Raw genomic sequence first — 25234 nt, forward strand, 5'->3', positions numbered from 1 at the left:
CATTCAAACAGATTTCTGTCTGTTCTCTGAAAGACACTCCTCTATTCTTATGATATGTAGCGCATTTCTCTACACCTTCCCCAGTTATGTCTGTCTCTGCAAGACCTAACCTCCGAGGGAACATTCTAGGTAAAACTGCATAAGGTTCAGACACATGGATGAACAGAGACATAACAGCATTAGAAGATCCCTATTAAAAGGTTATAACTGAACTCAAATATGCATTCAGATGTAATATTTGTGAATATAAAGAACAGTGAAACATACTGAGAATATTCACTAGAAATAATATATATAATAAATAAAACATCCATCCTAAGATGTTGCAATATATTGTGCATTTGCATATATTGTAAGGCACATATATGACAAGGAAAATATACACCTAACATATAGCTATATAGACAGTACAATGATATTCTCTCACCTTTCCATAATTCCAACATTATCGTGGAGCCCTGATACTGGTACCATAAAAGACTTCTATTTTCCCTCATTTATATTTATGTTATATCTTCCAGAGATTTTGTGAGAACATCTGGATTTAAAAGTTGCAGTTAAATACGATCAATATTAAAAAATTATTTGGATGAGGCAACCACCAAATTCACAGAAGTGAATAAACGAAGGACTCTTCACCCTTGCCAACCACAGGAACACCTTTGCAACTGAAACCCAGGGAACACTAGATGTGTCTAATTCTGCATTTTTTACAATACCTAGTATCTATTCTTCAGAGAAGGCATAAAAATTGCAATTCCTTATAAATCTTTTTAAGTAAATGCCTTTTTAAAAACCTTAAGAGCAGTATTCTTTGGGGGAAACTGGAGGAAGGCTACATAAAAACTATACTGTATTTTTGCAGCTTCATGTGACCCTACAATTATAAAAATTAAAAATTAAAAAAAAAAATTAAGGACCAACAGCTCACTTTGATTTTTTCTTAAGTTTTTAGTTAAATTCCAGTTAGTTAACATACAGTGTAATATTAGTTTCAGGTGTACAATGTAGTGATTTGCCACTTCCATAGGACACCTGGTGCTCGTCCCAAGTGCACTCCTTAATCCCCACCACCTGTTTAACCCATCCTCCCATGCTTCTCTCCTCTGGTAACCATCAGTTTGTTCTCCATGGTTATGAGGATGTTTCTTCATTTGCCTCTCTTTTTTTCCCCTGTGACCATTTTTTTAGTTTCCTAAATTTCACATATGAGTAATATCATGTGGTACTTTTCTTTCTCTGACTTATTTCACTTAGCATAATACTCTCTGGCTCCATCCATGTCATTGCAAATGGCTAGATTTCATTCTTTTTTACTGCTGAGTAATATTCCATCATATCTTCTTAATCCATTCACCAGTTGATGGATATTTGGGCTATTTCCATAACTGGGCTATTGTAGATAATGCTGCTATAAACATTGGGGTGTATGTATTCCTTTGAATTAGTATTTTTGTATTCTTTGGGTAAATACGTAGTGGTGCAATTGCTGGATGATAGGACAGTTCTATTTTTAACTTTTTAAGGAACCTCCATACTGTTTTCCAGAGTGGCTGCACCAGTTTGCATTCCCACCAACATTGCAAGAGGGTTTCCCTTTCTCCACATCCTCATCAATAACAACTCACTTTTAATCTCAAGCAAATATTAAATAAAACTGTGTCCAATTCAGAGAACAGATGAAATATAGTCATATTTAAATAGAAAGGTTAAATAATTTTTCCAAGGAACTATATAACACATCACAAACCCTAACAATAAAGTTTTGTCCCCAAAATATTGGATTCCAAACTTCATGACAACAAATTTCACAAGAAATAGTTGAAAGACATGACAGTAGTGATCACGGCTACTTACTGGAGGAATATCTCTAGAAGAAATAGAGTTTAGATAAAGCTGGGTACGATGACTGGGTGTCTCTGATTGGTTTGTCCAGATTTTTTAAGTGACTATCATTCCATAAAAATAAGCATTTTCGCTATAAAATATGCTTGCCAGGGTGTCTGGGTGACTCAGTCGATTAGGTGTCAAACTCCAGGTTTCAGCTCAGGTCATGATCTCATGGTTGCTGAGCTGGAGCCCCGCATTGGGCTCTGCACCGACAGCACGGAGCCTGCTTGGGATTCTCTCTTCCTCACTTTCTACCCCTCCCCCACTCATCCTTTCTCTCTCTCTCTCTCTCTCACTCTCTCTCTCTTTCTCTCTCTCTCTCTGAAAACAAATAAAAATAATAATAATAAAAATAAATATGCTAGCCACTGTGAGGACCACAAAAGATATTCTGACCCAGTTCGCAGAGTGAGGAAGCATACAGTGTAGGACCACATGCACACCAGTGAAACAAAGGGCAGTGCAGAACAATAAGCAATAAAGTGATCGTTTAAAATGTAGACTTCACTGCCTAGAGTTTTGGCAGTAAAAACATGTGAGTGCCTGAACCGTATTTTCTTCTGATATTTTTGGATGAGTGTTTTGTTTCATTTCTTAACGTATTTTTCAAGGGAAATTATCTGATCCCATTTATCTAAATCTTTTAAGACATTTCCTATCTGCCTTCTTTCTTTTCCCTGGCAAAGGAGCCCAACTTGTAAAAAGTGCAAACGTGTGAGCTGTGTGCTTCTGCTTAATGTGTTAACGCTCAGCAATTTTCTGAAGGCGATTGTAATCAGTACTTCAGCAATCTCCTACCATGAGGCCCTACTCTGCTAACATCATGAGTGCTCATCACGCATTCCGAAAGACCTAGTCTCTCGAGGTCAAAGGAATGAAGGAATTTCTGAAGCAGCTCTACTGTGAGGTCTTGCCGCAGCTGCAGTCAACATGCAGCACACACGGGGAGGGTCTCAGGAGTGCAGCCATCAACACTCAAGGTCCACTCAACCTCCAGTCTCACTGATGATTTCACTGAGTCCTCCCTCCAAACAAACATGTTTCACCAAATAAGGCTTCCAGAACTTCATTCATGATCGTTCAAGGGTAGAAGGTACAAAAACCTGGTTTGTATTAAAGACATTATAAATATTCCCAACGGGCCATAAAGATAACAGATTTCCAAGCTGAAGAGCATGAGAAATGGAAGAGCTAACCCCATGCCCATGGGATAGAAGTTTAGATATTATTGTCATGATCCTATTCCTTAAATAGTTGTTCTTCCCTAAGTCCAGGCCTAGCACCAAGGCTTTTTAAAAGTCTCATGTGCCGAGGAGACACCAAAGGGAGGAGCCTTGCTTCCAGCATTTAACACAGACATGCCTGGATGCTTTTGTTTTATAACGACCCAGTTTAACTTCTCACAGGAGTGAAATCACCCAAAACAGAAGATGTTTTCTGAAATCCACTATTTTTAAAACAGTAGTTTCACAAGGCTCACCATAATTACCCTTACTATTTATTTCAATTTCCATAGCATTATGTCTGTAACAGAAAACAAAAGGTGTCTACTACACCGGATGATTCCATTTTCCACTAAATCACCCGAAAGCAACCACATTCGGGTCAAGCACATATGAGGGATGCTGCCTGAAATGTAAACGTCCTCAAAAATGCAGACCGACTTACGTTATTCTGAAGGAGTATGTTACGTACTCAGTACTCTGAGTGCCACAAAACAGATACACTTCAGTGATAAGAGCCAACCAGTCAAGACCACCACCAGCTCTCAAAAGAAAAACAACAAAAACTCAACTACAATAAAAAAGAAAAGAAAATCAGTCTTTGGGTTAGAAAATCTAATTAAATTTCCACATCAACATCCAAATTCCTTCTGCTGCAAGCCTGATTTTGCAAGGGGATACATACTATTACTTACCTTATAATTCTTGAAAACAAAAGTCATACAAAGTTTAATTCTATGTAATTTAGAAATAAATATTTGGCCTAACCCTCTTTTCAGATGAAGAAAACAGAAATCACAGTCAAACAGTACTTGAGAATCAGACCTTTCGAAGAATTAAGAATTGTTGCTTTACCACAAATGTTTACCAGGTATAGGCTGCAAGTTTGCTTTTGATATTATAATCGACATATGTGAGAAATGCCTTGTCCATATTAAGCTGGAAAGGCTCTCCACAAGCTCCAGTTTTTAGCTATTATTCATCTTTAAACATTCAGTTTTTCATGAAATATGGTTTCCAAGGTATCAGCACTGGAGACGCCATGACAATATTTTAAATCTGGAAATTTGTTGGCTAGGATTCTAATTACAGAAGCTAAAAATATTCCGTGTGTAAGCTTTTGGGGATCACCCATGGGGTGAAGAGCACCATAATCATTTTCAAGGGTTCTCCAGGTGCTGTGTGTGTTACTTGGGGACATAAAGTTGATATGAGTGATGCAGTGAAACGGGTGATCTCAAACTGCTAGCTATTAGACTCAATTTTTCAAGTTGATATTTAATAAACCCTTTTCCCAATTCAGCTTTAGCAATAAAAAATAAAAGTCCTAGAGAAAAAATGTTTCTTGAGTTTGGATCACTCGGAAGAACAGCTCAAGAAAGATACTTAAAAGTGTTGTTCATTCACTCAGCCAACAAATATTTATTAATATGTCAGGAACTGTTCTCAGCGCTGGCACAATTCAACTCAAGAATAAGGAATGTTGTAGAACAGAACAACAACAACAATAATAACTAACATATGTATAGTCCTTTACAGTTCTGAGCAAGGTTTCATAATGGTCACTTCATTTGTCCCTCATAACACCTCTGTGAGCTAGGTTTTACAATCATTTGTCATTGAAAGAAAAAAGAAAGATAATTTTTTCAATTTCCGAAATCAAATAACTAGCAAGTAAGAGAGCTGGGTCTCTAGCCCGTATCTTCCAAGTGCATATCTCTATTGGTCACTGGGCAATACTTATGTTAAGCATTGAAGACAAGTCCTGCATGTTCATGAGCACTGTGTTAAAGTTGTGTTTTTCGGTTGTTGTTTTTTTTAAGGACAGGGTTTCACAGATCCAGACTATGACGTTTACAAGTTCAAAGTGTTGTTAATATCTTCACGCGTTTATTTTATTATATGGAAACACTGGTGAATAAGTGTGTGCATGGTTATCTGAGTTTTCTAAACCAAATAAAAGAAGTTTACTTCCCAGGTATTAAAATCTCTCTTACTTAGGATAACATACTGGACAAAAACTCCATGAGCAATAAACCTGAACAAGCTTTACATAAAAGACTATAGCCAATAAACATACGAAAAGGAACAAGGAACAAAAGATACTTGGGAAATGCAAATTAAAACCACAATGTGATACAACTTTACATCCACCTAAATGATTAAAATAAAAGAGATAATACCAGCGGTTTGTAAGGATGCCGAAACACTTACAAGATGCCAGTGTCAACTGGTGCCACTTTTGAAGGAAGGCACAATCTATTATTCCCACATGTTTACCAAAAGACATATGTGAGAATGTTCGTAGCAGCACTATGTGTTATAGCCAAAAACAAGAAACAACCCAAATATCCATCAAGAGCAAAATGATAACTAAATTGTGGCGTTCTCATAATGCAGAATACTGCAGAACAATGAGACTAAATGAACTGCAGCTACACACAAAACATGAATGAATCGCACAACCATAATGCTGAGCAAAAGAAGTCAGACACAAAGTTACACAACATACATTCTGGTAGAAAGTTCAATAATAGATAAAAATAGCGTATAATCTCAGAAGTCAGGAGAGAAGTTATCTTTGTGGGGAAATAACGGCTTGGGGGAGGAAAAGGGGGCTCCTGGCTGCTAACAGTGTTCTATATCTTGGTCTTGGTGTGTTCACTTAGGTAAATGACCAAGCTGTTTACTTATATCTCAATGACATGCATACTTTATACATTTTATATTTCCATAAAATCTTCAGATAGATAGACAGATAGACAGATGGGGATCGTACACCTAACTAGCCCTTAACCACTGTGTTTGCTGTAATTCTTACATCTGCTTTTAGTATTTGGTCTGTCTCTTCCTTTACTCCCAAGCTGTCCCCTGGCACTTTTCAATGTTATCCATGTAGCTGCCGATATCAGACCATTCCTATCTTCTAATTTGTAATTCAGTGTTTGCTATGGGATTAGAAATGCTATAATCAGTCATGTTAGAACTGTACATGAATTCAAAGTAAACAGATTCTGAGAGATCACCTATGAGTAAAGTGAATCTTCTTCAATATATGTCTTTTTTTTTTAACCCTTTATTTTGCTTGCTTAGAGCTTTTTTGCTGAAGAATATGCCAACTATAGGAGTTCCAAATAGATGAAGCTAGTACTGGACCCCATCAGTGAACACTAGTCTCCAGGCCAAAGCTAGAATTAACTAACACAGAAGTCCAGATCCCACAAGTTTACTTATTTGCAAATATTATAATGGACATTATCAATCAATAAATATACTTCCAGTAAAAGAAAAGAAACCAATGACTTCTTATACAAGATATCATGAAGAACTTTTTTGGTTGCCTCACTCATAGAACATAATATCAGTTTTAAAGACAATATATTCTGGGGCACCTGGGTGGCTCAGTCGGTTAAGTGTCCGACTTCAGATCAGGTCATGATCTCACAGTTCGTGAGTTAAGCCCTGCGTCGGGCTCTGTGCTGACAACACAGAGCCTGAAGCCCACTTCGAGTTCTGTGTCTCTCGCTCTCTCTCTGCCCCTCCCCTGCTCTCTCTCTCTCTCTCTCTTAAACATTAAAAAAACAATCTTTTTAAACAGAAAATATATTCCTTTCTCATTTTGTATTTTTATTAATCTTGATTTTTTAAATCCCCCCAAAATATACTACTACAAGTTTTATTTACATATTTTTTCAAATACAAAAATTCAAGGATAGCCTTTTTCTACACAATAATCCACAAGATAAAAAATATATATGTTTGTGGTTATTTATTTCCTTTAGCATCCAAATTTCATGTAACTTCTTTCTGTATGCACTCTCCATGAAAAACAGAAGTTAGCTCTTAAAAACCAGAGCTCAAATTGCTACACGCAAACTGAACCCTCTTCACCAGTGAAATGCCCCCTGGAACCAATGGAGAGGAGATGAAGTTGAGGCAAATGGGCACTGCTGCGGAGCGGAATCACTAACAGGGACTGGAACCATCCCTTCAAACCAGGATAAACATTTCTCTGCTTTAGTATCTTCAGCTGTGACTAAAACAACATTCATTCATTTGATGACAGTCATTCAATACATAGGTATCGCTAGTTCAAAGAGAAAAGGTTCATCCCCACTCCACCAATAATTTTCCATTTAGGTTAAGAAGAGCATACAAAAAAAAAAAAAAGAAAGAAAGAAAGAAAGAAAGAAAAGCATACAGAGTGTAATTTCCTTGTTTTTTCAATGAGCATAATAATTCCTTTCATCTATTTAATTTGCAGGGAAGAATAGTAAGATGATGTTTTGGCTCATGAAAACAACTGCAGATATACATGGTTTCACCATGACTATTTCTACCTCTATCTTTTTTTGAATATATAGATACATAGATATAGATTGAACATACACATATATACAGATATATATTGGATGTATATATTGAATATATATATATATATAGGTATATATTGAATATACACATATACATATATACATATATGGCTTGATTCAAAGGCAAGTAAGACTTTATCATTAAGGAATAAAATTGTGAACATCATGAAAAGACCAGGAAAAAAGTTTTATTTCTCCTTTACCACAGCAGGTAAATGAATCCATCTCCATTCCTGGTCGCCTGACCTTTTGATGCCTTGTTTAAAATGCCATTGTACTGCTGAGACTAGAGCCATGTAACAAAGTCAGTGCCACAAAGTCATTATGACAGTCATACATATGGGTTTAGGTAAAATAAAATCATCCACCTCTACAAATGAGTAGTATGTGTGTGTGTGTGTGTGTGTGTGTGTGTGTGTGTGTGTGTGTGTGTGTGTAAATGTGCATAAGACAAAATAAATGAGGAAAAGGGGAGGTTAGGAAAACCCACCTCCACTACTGGAAAAATAACTAAGGCAGGCACCACAGGGATATAAAATATTCTTGTTATGTTAGAAGGACAGTAGCATATTTTCTATTCTGTGACACAAACATATTAAATATGGAGATACCAGGAGAAGCAAAACACATTTGGAATACAACTTACCCCTGACCTTATATGAAAGAAACATTATTTTTCCCTTCCCTTAAAATTCCTGCATTATGAAAAAAAAAAAAATCCTGAAAGTAGCAAGACCTAGTTTTGTAAAGACTTACTAACTTCCTGGATGTTCCTACACTATACTATCCATTTTGCTAAATAACTTCCCCAAAACAGATAAATTTCCTAAATCATATGTTGGCCTCAGAAACTGCATCAACAGTGAGAACTGAGATATGTGTTCTCCTCAGAGCTTCCTTTGTCCTGTCAAATCAGGTACCCTGATTCTTTCCACTTAGCAATCAAGGAAAAAGTACTTAGAAACTTTCACATCATTATATCCTTCTCTTCTCAGTTGGTTCTTTCCATTCCCAGTCTTATTATCAACCCCGTCACAGATTTTATGCAAATTATTAAAAGTGAACACAATGAAACTCCAAGAAACAAGCGGATGTTGTCTATTGCCACACTCACTTAAGGAGCAGTGAATTCTCTCAGGACGCTCTCCCCTAACAATAGGAGTCCTCATGGACTGCAGCGCCCTCAGAGGCAAGCAAAGAAACATGATTATCTACATGATTCACCAGCTAATGTGTATTTCCTTTCCTTAAGTGTTGTGTTTTTCTTTACTATGCAAGCTACGGCCAGACTATCTTTCTTATTATCAGAACAAAGGATCAGAACCTCAAAATTGCACTTGCCAGAGCTCAGTGAAAAATGAAATTACCATCAGACCATCCTGGCAGTTGTCCCAAAGTTTACCCGATTTCTATCATATTTTTTTCTCTAAATGATTCCCTGTATTCTTTTTACACATTATTGTAAACTCCAAATTTATTCTAATCATTTAAAAAACTAGAATAGTAACACTAACAAAGATTTAGTTATTTTCTGTTGAGAAAATGAACTAAAAGAGATACATCATTATAAACTTAGTATATTCTGTCAATCTCATTGGCTAAGGTGCCTTATATATGTTAGTAAATCTCCAGAATGACCTCAAAACATTAAATGATATAGAAAGAAAACACTCATAGAAAATGCTGGGGGAGGGATTTTTTTAGTTTTCTTTTTTCTTAAAGGTAGATATGCCTGGAACTATCCAAACATCCAATCTTATCCCTCCCACCCCCATTCTTACAAATGTCCTGTATCTCAACTGTTCGTAAGAATACTACCTTCCTCTTTCTATCCATTTATGTGGGAGTTTTTGTGTTATCTTAGATATTCTGAGATAAAGTTAAAACAATTCAACTTCCAGATTTCATATAAAGAGAACAGAATCCTATCACTGTATTTAACTTTAAAATGAAAGTAAAAGTTTTTTCTCAGTTATTAAAACTATAGACAAATAAGCAGAACTGCTTCCTCTGAATGAAGTTATGCTGATAACCTCAATCTAAGTTCCATAATGATATTGAAAATTATTTAAATGCTAATGTGATAGATACAAGGAGACTTCTTAGAAACCTTTTCAAAAGACATTACATTAGTTATAAGGCACTACTGCATACTGGTTTAAATGCTCAGAAGAAGCCATTCAAATCAAAATGGAAAAAAAAATAAATAAATAAAACCCTAGTGGGCAATGTTCACTTTAGTTCAGGTAGTATTCTAAGTCCAAGTCCCAGATACAAGAATAAAAGAGAAATACTGCACAATGCAGTGTCTCTCAGGAAAGGAACTGTTCCAGGATTTAAGACAATATGCGTTTAGTACAGCCCAGTGTTCATGATTTCCCATTAGGAGCAACTTTCTCCAACACTGAAGTGAAATGGGAAAGGCAGCGATGAGGGTAGACCAAAGTGGTTAACTGTTCTTCATTGCCAAGACTGAAGAGAGCTTGCTGTGGGTAATCATGCTGAGAAGATAAGGCCTTGAGAAGGAATGAAGGATGGAAAAAACAGAAGTTTTACAAGAAACTGGGGGGGGGGGGGGGGGGGAATGCTTTACGATGGTAGAACAGAGGCAGAATGGCTTCCTTCTCCATCTTTTAAGTCAAGGTCAGGGCTTGTTGTGGGTTTTGTTTGGTTTTCTTGCTGTTGTTGTTGTTGTTGTTCTTTTGTTTTCTTTAAGAACTTGTGGTGCTTGCTGCAGTTTGCTGAATGTAGTTCCCAACTCCTGCCTTTCTCTGGTGACTGTTATTAACGGACTGGCAAAGGCTGGGTAAAATGCACTTAAGAAAAAAGAAATCACCCCTCCTTGCCAAGACGCACATGCTGCCCAGTACCTGAGGAAGAGCTCCACTGTCGCCGGCCAAGAGAAATCCCACTTTAACCTCGGCCTCCCCTTTCCAAATCCATTGCAAATAATTGTGTGTGTGCCACTTGCAGAGAATCTGCCTGACTCACCCCCCGCTTTCGGTGTGCCAGGGAGAGATGTGCACGCTCCGTCCCGGAGCGGGCAGTCAAGTGGGGTACCAAGAGTCCCCCCAAGACTCCCCCATTGGTGGGTTTGGGGACGTTTCCCCCTCCAGCAGGTGCCCGGCCACACTGGGACCACCCAAGCTCACAGGAACACACGTGTCACTGAGCCGGAGCCCAGCCCGCCGCGTACGCTGGCCCCACAGTCCGGGCAACAACGCCTGGCTACGCGCAGGGGGCTCTACACTGGGGGAGATATAGGACTTCTCAGAGTGCTCCTCTAAACGCTAAGAAGGAAACAACAAACACAAAAAAAAGTACTTTGCCGCGGAAGCAGCCTCCATACTCCGCGGGCGCCCAGCCCAGGGGATGCCCGGCCCGCAACTGACCTCTTTCTCCCTCCCCCCCGAGTGCGCCGAGGCCGCCCGCGCGCCCTCCGGGACCGGCCCCTGGGCCCGCCGCCCCTGCGCCCGCTGCCGCCGCCGCCTGCGCCGCGAGGCGGGGGATCGGCCGACCCTCCCCGCCGCTGCCCCGGCCGGGCGCTCACCTCCTGGGGTCCGCCTTCCGTCGCTCCTCCAGGTTGGCGGCGGAGTGTGGGGCTGCAGCGGCCGCTGCCGCCGCCGCCGCCTTCGCTGCCACCACAGCCGCCGCCGCCACCGAAGCGCTGCCCGGCGCGCCGCCGGGACCGGAGGCTGGGGGCCCCGCGGGATCCCCGCAGGCGCGGGCCCGGGGCGCGGCGGGGCCGAGCCGCGGGAAGTTGTCGGCTCGCGGCGCGGATCGAGCGGGGCGCGAGCCACCCGCGCCCAAGTAGTCACAACTTTGCCGCCTGGGTGGGTGAGCGCTCCGGGGCGGAGGGAGGCGAGGACGGGGCGAGGGCGCTGGGGCGGGAGGGTCCTCGGAGCAGGCAGGACTGGAACCCGAACGGCCCACGAGGAAGGGGGAGAAGGTGGCGCGGGCGGGCGGGGGTGGGGGGAATGTCTACACGGCCCGCGTGGTGCGGGGCGAGCGAGTGTGTGTGAGCGCGGGCGTCTACTCTACTTTGCCTTCTGCAGCTTCTGCATATTTATGGGGATCTCCGATGTTTTTGCCAGTAACTAACACTGCAGCAGCGGTGACCGGCCCGGGCACCCCCGGGAGCGAGCTGGGGGACGGGGAACCGGGAAAGGCGGCCGTGGCGGAGGCTGTGCCACGAGCGTGAGCCCGCGATCCATATTTAAAGCCGCGAGTGGCCTCGGCCGGCCCCCTGCCCTGCCCTCGCTCGCGCCGCCCGGCCCCCACCGCTCGGGGCCGCCGCTCGGCGTCAGCCGCCCGGGCATCCGCGGCGGCGGGGAGGGGCCTGGGGCCGCACCGCCTCCGCCGGGGGCTCCGGCTCTGCGCGCCGCGCCCGCCTGGAACTGGCCGACGACCCGGCTCCCGGCCGGCTGCCTTCGCCCTCCCTGGTTCCTTGTCTCTCACGCCCTGAGCTAGCTGCTCGGTCCAGCTTTTTGTCCTATTCACCACCGTTCCCTGCTGGGGAGAGCCTGTTCTCTCAGGCAGAACTGAAGGCGCTCGCGTTTGCAGATCACTCTCGAGGCTACTTTATAAAACTTGAGGCGTGTAGGTCGAAGAGAGTGCTACCAGAACACAGTCATCGTTCACCTTCAGTAAAGGATGTCCGGGGAAGCACAGTTCTCGACCTTGTCCTGAAGGCAATAACCTGCCTTCCTCGGGCACTTTGAGGAACATCTTTAGCCATCCAAGGGAGTTTTCTTGAGCGTACAAAGTTATTATTTGTATTCACTCTGTTCCTAAGGCTAATTAATGACGTTTAAATACGCTTTCCCAAGCAAATAATACTAGTAATGTATCAGTGACCCAGTCCCATTGTGATCAGTTAAGTAAACCATTAAGATATAACAGACCGTCAGCACAGACACCATCTAATGTTGTGGGTACTGCTAGAGAGCAGCCACTAAATGGATTTGAGCCACATGGTAAATGATGCAAGTGTATATACATTTCCTATTAATACATATCAATATATAATATATGTGTGGAAGTCACTGACCAAACTGCGGTTTTTGACAGTAACAGCCAAAATACATAAAACCCAAGAAAAGTAATTTCACATACAGACTGCCCGCTCCTGGTTCCAAATCTTTTCTTCAATACTAAGCGTAACTAATAAGACCTCCAGAAAAAAATATTCTAGAGGAAAATAACTTAGGGACAGAAGCTTTTTTTTCTAGTATTTAAAACTGGAAGAGATCCATTGTACCTCACCAGTGTTTAGGAAGCAGGTATTTTTTTTAAAAAGAAAAGAAAAAGCAGATATATTTAAAATCCTTAATCGATGCTCAGAAGGCACCCAAAGCTGCCTACTGACCGAAATTAAAATGTACTAATGTCATGGGTCCAGCTGTTATTACATCTGGCTCACATATATGTGCACACATTCTACATAACCCGCCTCAGTGACATGGGAAATTCGAAACAGGAGACTGACAACAACAACAACAACAACAACAAAAATTAGCTGTAAAACCTTTGCCTACGTACTTATATTTTGTTTTTAGACTAACGTTAAAATTAACTTTCAGTCCCTGAGCACACAGTTAGCAAGAATCAGCAACCCCAAAGTAAGCTCACAGGCAAAAGGGAAGCCACTTTTGTATTAAGAATTTGACACTGCTGTTCAGCAGTTTTTCACACTGTGGATTATGTATTTCAACATAGCTGGCAATTTCTCATTATAATCGTGAACCGGCCATGAATGGTCAGCGTTGGTGAATGTTTGGGAAAGGAAAAGTGCAAGAAACTTACGTTCTCCAATATTCTGCTGTGAAATGTATCAAACTGTCCTTCACACAAACCAAATAGATAAACCCTGGAAGCATTTCACCATTGAGATTCGCACAATTTTACCCTGAAAGGAGTATAAAATTGCTGCGTGGGGTGGGAGGCAGGGAGGGAATCAGAGCACTGTGAGGTGAGGTTTTATGTGTGCCTTAAATTAATGAGAAAAAGAGTTGTCTTTAGCAAAGAGCCAACAACCTCTGTTATCATTCTCATTACTTGATGTTTGCTATCCCACAATTAAAAGAGCATGTTCCATTTCCTTTCCTATTGATCATTTTCCAGTAATTGAGATATATGTGTTTTTCCTTTGAAAGGTCATTGATTAACTTCTCTTGTTAACTCTGCATGTGGTCACCTTTGCTACTGCAATTCTGGGTGAGGACAATGAATCCTGAGATCTTTTTTTCACCTATCCTAAAATTTGAGTTATATCCCTTGATTCCCATGAGCCCAAAGAAAGATGTATTGTTCTCTTTGTCTTGGGGTTCACACAGCTTGATGACAAAGACTGAACAGAAAAATTAATGGAGTTAGGAAAACAGTATAAGTAATCTTTACTGATAATGATTTATTTTTTTTTAATCAATAACTCTTTGTACTAAATGACCTTCTAGAATACCCACCTACGTAGCTTATCAATTCAAGTTTCTTTCAAGTCAGCCAAGGTCCTAATAGGCACCTAAAGGAAACAGAAAGATGGGAGGAGGGACCTTTGTTTCAATGACAAGCACCCTCTAGTGGCAGCTGGTGATGAAACCTCCTGACCACATAAGGTCCAACACGAATGAAGATGAAGTTTTTGAATAGGCAGTCCAGCCATTCCTGGCGGTGTATAAAGCATGGCACTCTCTGATTCTAAAACAAGAAAGTTGTGTGTAGTGAAATAATACAACCCATAGGCCCTTTGTTAATTATTCAAAATAAGTAGGGTGTATATCTGACGTGCAGACACGATTATTGCCATAAAGCATTTTCTCAATCTTTGTGTGACTTCGAAAAGTCACACTTCTGAATAAAGACCTCTGTATTTTCGTACTTAAAGAGCTCTTTATTTAAGTTTCCTCATTACATAAAATAAGGAGATCACCAAATTTTGTCTATAAGCCACTTTGTTCAAAAACAGCAGAACCCATAAATGTAACTCTTATATTTGGGAGTCTTTTCATTATTCTGTTTTATTAGAAAAGGAAAAGAAGGTGAAAGATATCATTGAATGTTTATCCTGTGGTTATTCAAAATTATAACAACCATGCACATTTCATTTGAGGACCTAAACAAAAAGGTGGTGGTGTATATGTTATATCCTCTTACCACAAACTTCAAAGAATAATCAGAAATACTTCTCAATATCAGGTTCTTTTTAAATATGGGGCTCACTGGTAGCAGTTGGACAAACATTTTGCTATGCACAGTGGAGTTTTCTTTGTGATAATGTTTGTTTGAGTTGCAGTTGTTTTGTTATTAAACAATATTGCGATAGAATGATCACCAAAGTTGCCACTCTAATCAGTTTAGCCAACCACTTCATGATGTAAGAGTAAAGAAAGAGAAAATCACTTTTCCTTCTCATCCTAGAACTAGTCTGGGATGAAACTGGAGATAGATATAAAGAAAGAGAGAAAGATCACTTAAAGCCCTCATTTTTGTTTCATTTACACTCCAGACAGTTTGTATTCAGTCTGACAAATTCCTGAATAAATTCAGCCAACCTAGATTTGTTTTGAAAAGAAAAGTGAACACAGTTTTTGCAAGCTGTCTGCATGTCATGAGCTAGGGAAAATAATTTTATTATATTTTGGTTAAACATGTGTCATAAGTTGCTTTATAGCTTAAACTACTAAGCTCTCAACTTATCCAACCATCATTTTTAAATTCTTTTAATGTTTATTTCTGAGAGAGACAGAGAGAGAGAAAGTGGGGGAGGGGCAGAGAGATAAGGAGACACAGAATTTGAAGCAGGCTCCAGGCTCTGAGCTGTCAGCACAGAGCTCATCATGGGACTTGAACCCACAAACCGTGAGATCATGACCTGAGCTGAAGTCAAACGCTTAACTGATTGAGCCACGCAGGCACCCCCAATTGTCATTTTTAAAACACATACTTAAAGTAAATATTAGGAGAGGTTCTAACCTGTGAAAACAGGAGTCTATCTCTGTTAATATCAAGTAAGCCAAGTTGTTCAACCTTTCTGGGCCTAAGTTCCCTCAGCAGTAAAGTCAAGGGGCTTGAGATAATAATAATAATAATAATAATAATAATAATAATAATAGGATACCAGAATATTTTTCTCTAATAAATTTTGAAGAATATGTTTGTGACAGAGAAACATGCAAATCTTTCAGGAATGGCATTGACACATTTGTTACGAAAGCTCTGCTTAATAACCCTAGGCCAGAGTTTCAGCCTTTTCCTCCTACAGAAATTCTCCCATGAGCAGCATAACATAGGACACAGGCATCTCTATTTGGAAAGGAAAACTTAAATCAAGCTACTAAAGCCATGCCCCCTGATTTAAAAGATTGGTCTGGTTTTAGGTAAGATAAAGAATTACATCAAAGTTCTCTGCCAGAACTGACTCCTGGGGCCCTTGGACTTCTGCTAATCTGTATGTGTGTGTGTGCGTGTGTGTATACACCTGCCTGTGTGTGTGTCCACATCAGCCATCTCCCAGACATAGAAAGGTGCTTGTTTCTTTGTATCTCTCTGGCCTCCCCGCCTCCTTAGGGGATGAATAAGCCCAGATGGCAGGCTGCTCTAAAGTTGTTCTTAATGAGTCACGTGGACACAGCTGTTACATTATGTGGGGACAGGTTTTCCACAGATTAACCCACCACTGGATCAAACTGGACCATGACCATTCTCGTCCCACTGGTCTGTTCCCCAGGCCAGACCTATCTTGGAGACCACGGCACCTCAGTCTCTTTGCAGGTAACCAAACAGCTGATGCTTCAAGTGCACATTTGCCAGACTGATTTCTTTGCAGAAAATGCTGCAAGATTAAAATCTGAATATTAAAATCTGGCTCCTTTTTTGCTCATCTTAAGGGGGAGAATATTCTGAGCCACTTTGCCCTTTATCCTTTTCCATTCTCACTGCTGACCAAAGGATGCTCAGTTCTACACAGAACATGGAGCATGACTGGATCATCCATTCAGTCCACAAATAGAATCTACTATGTGTCAAGGACTCTTCTAGGTAATGGATTCCTAAAATAAGCAGACAAAATTCCTGCTTCATGGAGCTTACAAATAAAGAAATAATGAGATAATTTCAATTTCCTTGGAATGCAGAATGCTATGAAGTAGCAAATGCTCTGAATAAGGAGGCCAACCATCCCAGTTCACAGTTTCAGTTTACCCCTGTTATCCCTGTGTCTTTTTTTTTTTTTTTTTTTTTAATATATGAAATTTACTGTCAAATTGGTTTCCATACAACACCCAGTGCTCATCCCAAAAGGTGCCCTCCTCAATACCCATCACCCACCCTGTCCTCCCTCCCACCCTGCCCTCCCTCCCACCCCCCATCAACCCTCAGTTTGTTCTCAGTTTTTTAACAGTCTCTAATGCTTTGGCTCTCTCCCACTCTAACCTCTTTTTTTTTTTTTTCCTTCCCCTCCCCCATGGGTTTCTGTTATGTTTCTCAGGATCCACATAAGAGTGAAACCATATGGTATCTGTCTTTCTCTGTATGGCTTATTTCACTTAGCATCACACTCTCCAGTTCCATCCATGTTGCTACAAAAGGCCATATTTCATTTTTTCTCATTGCCACGTAGTATTCCATTGTGTATATAAACCACAGTTTCTTTATCCATTCATCAGCTGATGGACATTTAGGCTCTTTCCATAATTTGGCTATTGTTGAGAGTGCCGCTATAAACATTGGGGTACAGGTGCCCCTATGCATCAGTACTCCTGTATCCCTTGGATAAATTCCTAGCAGTGCTATTGCTGGGTCATAGGGTAGGTCTATTTTTAATTTTCTGAGGAACCTCCACACTGCTTTCCAGAGTGGCTGCACCAATTTGCATTCCCACCAACAGTGCAAGAGGGTTCCTGTTTCTCCACATCCTCTCCAGCATCTATAGTCTCCTGATTTCTTCATTTTGGCCACTCTGACTGGTGTGAGGTGGTATCTGAGTGTGGTTTTGATTTGTATTTCCCTGATGAGGAGCGACGTTGAGCAGCTTTTCATGTGCCTGTTGGCCATCCGGATGTCTTCTTTAGAGAAGTGTCTATTCATGTTTTCTGCCCATTTCTTCACTGGGTTATTTGTTTTTCGGGTGTGGAGTTTGGTGAGCTCTTTATAGATTTTGGATACTAGCCCTTTGTCCGATGTGTCATTTGCAAATATCTTTTCCCATTCCGTTGGTTGCCTTTTAGTTTTGTTGGTTGTTTCCTTTGCTGTGCAGAAGCTTTTTATCTTCATAAGGTCCCAGTAATTCACTTTTGCTTTTAATTCCCTTGCCTTTGGGGATGTGCCGAGTAAGAGATTGCTACGGCTGAGGTCAGAGAGGTCTTTTCCTGCTTTCTCCTCTAAGGTTTTGATGGTTTCCTGTCTCACATTCAGGTCCTTTATCTATTTTGAGTTTATTTTTGTGAATGGTGTGAGAAAGTGGTCTAGTTTCAACCTTCTGCATGTTGCTGTCCAGTTCTCCCAGCACCATTTGTTAAAGAGACTGTCTTTTTTCCATTGGATGTTCTTTCCTGCTTTGTCAAAGATGAATTGGCCATACGTTTGTGGGTCTAGTTCTGGGGTTTCTATTCTATTCCATTGGTCTATGTGTCTGTTTTTATGCCAATACCATGCTGTCTTGATGATGACAGCTTTGTAGTAGAGGCTAAAGTCTGGGATTGTGATGCCTCCTGCTTTGGTCTTCTTCTTCAAAATTACTTTGGCTATTCGGGGCCTTTTGTGGTTCCATATGAATTTTAGGATTGCTTGTTCTAGTTTCGAGAAGAATGCTGGTGCGATTTTGATTGGGATTGCATTGAATGTGTAGATAGCTTTGGGTAGTATTGACATTTTGACAATATTTATTCTTCCAATCCATGAGCAGGGAATGTCTTTCCATTTCTTTATATCTTCTTCAATTACCTGCATAAGCTTCCTATAGTTTTCAGCATACAGATCTTTTACATCTTTGGTTAGATTTATTCCTAGGTATTTTATGCTTCTTGGTGCAATTGTGAATGGGATCAGTTTCTTCATTTGTCTTTCTGTTGCTTCATTGTTAGTGTATAAGAATGCAACTGATTTCTGCACATTGATTTTGTATCCTGCAACTTTGCTGAATTCATGTATCAGTTCTAGCAGACTTTTGGTGGAGTCTATCGGATTTTCCATGTATAATATCATGTCATCTGCAAAAAGCGAAAGCTTGACTTCATCTTTGCCAATTTGGATGCCTTTGATTTCCTTTTGTTGTCTGATTGCTGATGCTAGAACTTCCAGCACTATATTAAACAGCAGCGGTGACAGTGGGCATCCCTGTCGTGTTCCTGATCTCAGGGAAAAAGCTCTCAGTTTTTCCCCGTTGAGGATGATGTTAGCTGTGGGCTTTTCATAAATGGCCTTTATGATCTTTAAGTATGTTCCTTCTATCCCGACTTTCTCAAGGGTTTTTATTAAGAAAGGGTGCTGGATTTTGTCAAAGGCCTTTTCTGCATCGATTGACAGGATCATATGGTTCTTCTCTTTTTTTTTGTTAATGTGATGTATCACGTTGATCGATTTGCGAATGTTGAACCAGCCCTGCATCCCAGGAATGAATCCCACTTGATCATGGTGAATAATTCTTTTTATATGCTGTTGAATTCGATTTGCTAGTATCTTATTAAGAATTTTTGCATCCATATTCATCAGGGATATTGGCCTGTAATTCTCTTTTTTTACTGGGTCTCTGTCTGGTTTAGGAATCAAAGTAATACTGGCTTCATAGAATGAGTCTGGAAGTTTTCCTTCCCTTTCTATTTCTTGGAATAGCTTGAGAAGGATAGGTATTATCTCTGCTTTAAATGTCTGGTAGAACTCCCCTGGGAAGCCATCTGGTCCTGGACTCTTATTTGTTGGGAGATTTTTGATAACCGATTCAATTTCTTCGCTGGTTATGGGTCTGTTCAAGCTTTCTATTTCCTCCTGATTGAGTTTTGGAAGAGTGTGGGTGTTTAGAAATTTGTCCATTTCTTCCAGGTTGTCCAATTTGCTGGCATATAATTTTTCATAGTATTCCCTGATAATTGTTTGTATCTCTGAGGGATTGGTTGTAATCATTCCATTTTCATTCATGATTTTATCTATTTGGGTCATCTCCCTTTTCTTTTTGAGAAGCCTGGCTAGAGGTTTGTCAATTTTGTTTATTTTTTCAAAAAACCAACTCTTGGTTTCGTTGATCTGCTCTACAGTTTTTTTAGATTCTATATTGTTTATTTCTGCTCTGATCTTTATGATTTCTCTTCTTCTGCTGGGTTTAGGCTGCCTTTGCTGTTCTGCTTCTATTTCCTTTAGGTGTGCTGTTAGATTTTGTATTTGGGATTTTTCTTGTTTCTTGAGATAGGCCTGGATTGCAATGTATTTTCCTCTCAGGACTGCCTTCGCTGCATCCCAAAGCGTTTGGATTGTTGTATTTTCATTTTCGTTTGTTTCCATATATGTTTTAATTTCTTCTCTAATTGCCTGGTTGACCCACTCATTCGTTAGTAGGGTGTTCTTTAACCTCCATGCTTTTGGAGGTTTTCCAGACTTTTTCCTGTGGTTGATTTCAAGCTTCATAGCATTGTGGTCTGAAAGTATGCATGGTATAATTTCAATTCTTGTAAACTTATGAAGGGCTGTTTTGTGACCCAGTATATGATCTATCTTGGAGAATGTTCCATGTGCACTCGAGAAGAAAGTATATTCTGTTGCTTTGGGATGCAGAGTTCTAAATATATCTGTGAAGTCCATCTGATCCAATGTATCATTCAGGGCCCTTGTTTCTTTATTGACTGTGTGTCTAGATGATCTATCCATTTCTGTAAGTGGGGTGTTAAAGTCCCCTGCAATGACCACATTCTTATCAATAAGGTTGCTTATGTTTATGAGTAATTGTTTTATATATCTGGGGGCTCGGGTATTTGGTGCATAGACATTTATAATAGTTAGCTCTTCCTGGTGGATAGACCCTGTGATTATTATATAATGCCCTTCTTCATCTCTTGTTACAGCCTTTAATTTAAAGTCTAGTTTGTCTGATATAAGTATGGCTACTCCAGCTTTCTTTTGGCTTCCAGGAGCATGATAAATAGTTCTCCATCCCCTCACTCTCAATCTAAAGGTGTCCTCAGATCTAAAATGAGTCTCTTGTAGACAGCAAATAGATGGGTCTTGCTTTTTTATCCATTCTGATACCCTATGTCTTTTAGTTGGCGCATTTAATCCATTTACATTCAGTGTTATTATAGAAAGATATGGGTTTAGAGTCATTGTGATGTCTGTATGTTTTATGCTTGTAGTGATGTCTCTGGTACTTTGTCTCACAGGATCCCCCTTAGGATCTCTTGTAGGGCTGGTTTCGTGGTGACAAATTCCTTCAGTTTTTGTTTGTTTGGGAAGACCTTTATCTCTCCTTCTATTCTAAATGACAGACTTGCTGGATAAAGGATTCTCGGCTGCATATTTTTTCTGTTTAGCACACTGTAGATATCGTGCCAAGCCTTTCTGGCCTGCCAAGTTTCAAAGGAGAGATCAGTCACGAGTCTTATAGGTCTCCCTTTATATGTGAGGGCACGTTTATCCCTTGCTGCTTTCAGAATTTTCTCTTTATCCTTGTATTTTGCCAGTTTCACTATGATATGTCGTGCAGAAGATCGATTCAAGTTACATCTGAAGGGAGTTCTCTGTGCCTCTTGGATTTCAATGCCTTTTTCCTTCCTCAGTTCAGGGAAGTTCTCAGCTATAATTTGTTCAAGTACCCCTTCAGCACCCTTCCCTCTCTCTTCCTCCTCTGGGATACCAATTATGCGTATATTATTTTTTTTTAGTGTATCACTTAGTTCTCTAATTTTCCCCTCATACTCCTGGATTTTTTTATCTCTCTTTTTTTCAGCTTCCTCTTTCTCCATAACTTTATCTTCTAGTTCACCTATTCTCTCCTCTGCCTCTTCAAGCCGAGCCATCGTGGATTCCATTTTGTTTTGCAATTCGTTTAAAGCGTTTTTCAACTCCTCGTGACTGTTCCTTAGTCCCTCGATCTTTGTGGCAAGAGATTCTCTGCTGTCCTGTATACTGTTTTCAAGCCCAGCGATTAATTTTATGACTATTATTCTAAATTCACTTTCTGTTATATTATTTAAATCCTTTTTGATCAGTTCATTAGCTGTTGTTATTTCCTGGAGATTCTTCTGAGGGGAATTCTTCCGTTTGGTCATTTTGGAGAGTCCCTGGCGTGGTGAGGACCTGCAGTGCACTTCCCCTGTGCTGTGGTGTATAACTGGAGTTAGTGGGCGGGGCCGCAGTCCGACCCGATGTCTGCCCCCAGCCCACTGCTGGGGCCACAGTCAGACTGGTGTGTGCCTTCTCTTCCCCTCTCCTAGGGGCGGGATTCACTGTGGGGTGGCATAGCCCGTCTGGGCTACTTGCACACTGCCAGGCTTGTGTTGCTGGGGATCTGGCGTCTTAGCTGGGGTGGGTAGGCAAGGTGCACGGGGGCTGGAGGGGCAGGCTTAGCTCGCTTCTCCTTAGGTGATCCACTTCAGGAGGAGCCCTGTGGCAGCGGGAGGGAGTCAGATCCGCTGCCGGAGGTTTGGCTCCGCAGAAGCACAGAGTTGGGTGTTTGCGCGGAGCGAGCAAGTTCTCTGGCAGGAACTGGTTCCCTTTTGGATTTTGGCTGGGGGATGGGCGGGGGAGATGGCGCTGGCGCCTTTGTTCCCCGCCAAGCTGAGCTCTGCCGTCCGGGGGCTCAGCAGCTCTCCCTCCCTTTGTCCTCCAGCCTTCCCGCTTTCCGAGCAGAGCTGTTAACTTCTGACCTCCCAGACGCTAAGTCGCGCTTGCTGTCGGAACACAGTCTGTCCGGCCCCTCCGCTTTTGCCAGCCAGACTCGGGGGCTCTGCTTGGCCGGCGAGCCGCCCCTCCGCCCCGGCTCCCTCCCGCCAGTCCGTGGAGCGCGCACCGCCTCGCCGCCCTTCCTACCCTCTTCCGTGGGCCTCTAGTCTGCGCTTGGCTCCGGAGACTCCGTTCTGCTAATCCTCTGGCGGTTTTCTGGGTTCTTTAGGCAGGTGTAGGTGGAATCTAAGTGATCGGCAGGACGCGCTGTGAGCCCCGCGTCCTCCTACGCCGCCATCTTCCGGACCCTGTGTCTTAATAACAGCATTCTCTTTCACTCTCAAAAGAGAAATTGGTGAGACCTTTAGAATCACCCTAGTTCCAGGAAAATAAAACACCATGAGAGGGCAAGGGAGAGCTACACAGATCTGAATGACAAGATACCTATATATGAAAGTTTTTAAAGGCAAGTTGATACAACAAACACCTGGCAAGACGCCTTACACATAGTAGGAACTCCGTAATTACTTATAGAATGATTGGTTGCATCAACCCTTCTTGAAACATTAAAACTAGAGAGACTTAGTCAACTAGAACACTTCTATTAAGGTAAATCCAGATTCCAAAAATTCCTTAAGACATCATTCTCCTTAAACAATAACTTTTAGACTCATCTATGTATTTATCTGCATGTGCATAAAATGTCTCAGAAGGATACATAAGCGACTGAAAACACTATTTGCCTCCGGGAAGGGAAATTAGGTGATCGTGGGGTAGGCATAGGGAGGGTGACTTTTCACTGTATCCTTTGTTCTTTTTGGAATTTTGAACCATGTGGAGAGATTGTTTCTTTTTTCACTTAAATTTAAATGTAAAATACATAGATAAGGACATTTACATCTTACAGCTAGTTCTCCATACAAAGAAGTATGTAATTAAACAGAAACCTTTCTTATAAACAATGAGATTAATATTCTTACAAACTATGAAACAGTGGCTATAGCAACACCAATGGCAGGGCTGGGATGCCTGAGCCCCTTCATAGCTATTGGATGATGTTCAAGGCGAATAGCCTTTGCTCCCGGCCCACCTGGTCTCTGTTCAAATCACTGTTATGGGACAAAAAGGTCTTCAGAAGGATATTGCTGCTTTTCTTGCACCTGGGCAAATAAAATCAGTATAAAAATCCTAAAATAACATTTTATTGGGCATCTTGCTGTGCCTTTCCTTATAGCTGTACAGTTTTCAAAAATGAAAATCTGTTGGGGCCTCTGGGTGGCTCAGTCAGTTAAGCATCTGACTTCAGTTCAGGTCATGATCTCACAGTTATGAGTTGGAGCCCTGCGTCGGGCTCTGTGCTGACAGCTCAGAGCCTGGAGCCTGCCTCAGATTCTGTGCCTCCCTCTCTCTCTGCCTCTCCCCTGCTTCCGCTCTGTCTCTCTCTGTCTCTCAAAAAATAAATAATAAAAATAAAACAAAATCTGTTGCTTTTTTCCATTATAAAAGTAATACAGTTTCATTATTAAAAACTTGTAGAGAAATATAGATGGAACAGCAGTGAGAAATACCCTTTTTCAGAGAAGACTGCTCATATCCTGGCATATTTTCTTCTTTGCATAATTTAAATTTGTGGTTTACAGTTGATTAATCATATTGTATTTTTTTAAAATGAGGTAGTCACTGAGGCTACTTTTGAGTGAGGACAATCTCAGCATAGAACACAAGTGTCTAGCCAGAACAAAAAAGGGCGTGGTAGGATCTGGATTTGGTACCATCTTTCTAAACCCAGTTGGTAACTGCTGTGCTCTTATCTCAACACAATTCCAGAACTGCCCTTCTGTTTATGAAAATTCATATGGAATAGCGTCTCTGTTGATAGTTTCTGCTATCTGGCAATGAAAATATTGACTGCCCACTAACAATATTAATACTTACAATAAGAATAGCTAGGGTGCCTGGGTGGCTCAGTCGATTAAGAGTCCAACTTTGGCTCAGATCACGAAGTCACAGTTCATGAGTTTGAGCCCCATGTAGGGCTCTGTGCTGACAGCTCAGAGTCTGGAGCCTGCTTCAGATTTTATGTCTCCCTCTTTCTCTGCCCCTCCCCCACTTGTATTCTGTCTCTCTCAAAAATAAATAAACATTGAGGAGGAGAAGGTGGTGGAGGAGGAAGGGAATAGCCAATGCCAGGGCACCTGGTTGGCTCAGTTGGTAGAGCATGCAACCCTTGATCTCAGGGCTGTAAATTGGTAGAGCATGCAACTCTTGATCTCAGGGTTGTAAGTTCTAGCCCCACACTGGGTGTAGAGATTACTTAAAAATAAAGTCTTTAAGGGACGCCTGAGTGGCTCAGTCAGTTAAGTGACTGACTCTTGATTTCAGCTCAGGTCATGATCTCACAGTTTGTGTGATCGAGCCCTGTGCTGGGCTCTGTGCTGACAGCATGGAGCCTGCTTGGGATTCTCTGTTTCCCTCTCTCTGACCCTCCCCTGCTCTCTCTCTCTCTCTCTCTCTTTCTCTCTCAAAATAAATAAATAAACATTTTATAAGTAAATAAATAAAGTCTTAAAAAAATAATAAAGAATAGCCAACGCCAAGATAGTCATTACAATGTTCCAGGGACTATTCCAATTACTTAACATAAATGAATTCATTCAATCTTCATAATAACCCTATTGGTGACATCAGTTCCAACATCAAAAAACAAAAAAAGGCAATATGAATCCCAAAACTCTTACCTTTTCATACATGTCAACTGTTCTGCATTTCTTCAAAATTTGAAGAAGTCTGGAGTTGAGGGTTTGTCTTTCTCTGTGAACATCTGATCTGAAAGAGTTACCTAATTGCTGGGCAAATCCACACAAAGTGACACCTGAATTACATTTA

The 25234-nt window shown here is 41.1% G+C and overlaps 1 protein-coding gene across 1 annotated transcript in view; it reads right to left on the reverse strand.

Moving 5' to 3' along the window:
- SLC4A4 (solute carrier family 4 member 4) overlaps nt 1–11688 on the reverse strand; it is a 350076-nt gene extending 338388 nt beyond the window's left edge. The window contains exon 1 of the mRNA XM_019467956.2: nt 11037–11688. The gene's annotated coding sequence lies outside the window, so the exon portion shown is untranslated. The remainder of the gene's footprint in view (nt 1–11036) is intronic.
- Between the last annotated feature and the right edge of the window lie 13546 nt (nt 11689–25234).

The sequence above is a fragment of the Panthera pardus genome, unplaced genomic scaffold (assembly GCF_024362965.1).
Source record: "Panthera pardus isolate Hobbes unplaced genomic scaffold, ASM2436296v1 HiC_scaffold_13, whole genome shotgun sequence".
Lineage (NCBI taxonomy): Eukaryota > Metazoa > Chordata > Mammalia > Carnivora > Felidae > Panthera > Panthera pardus.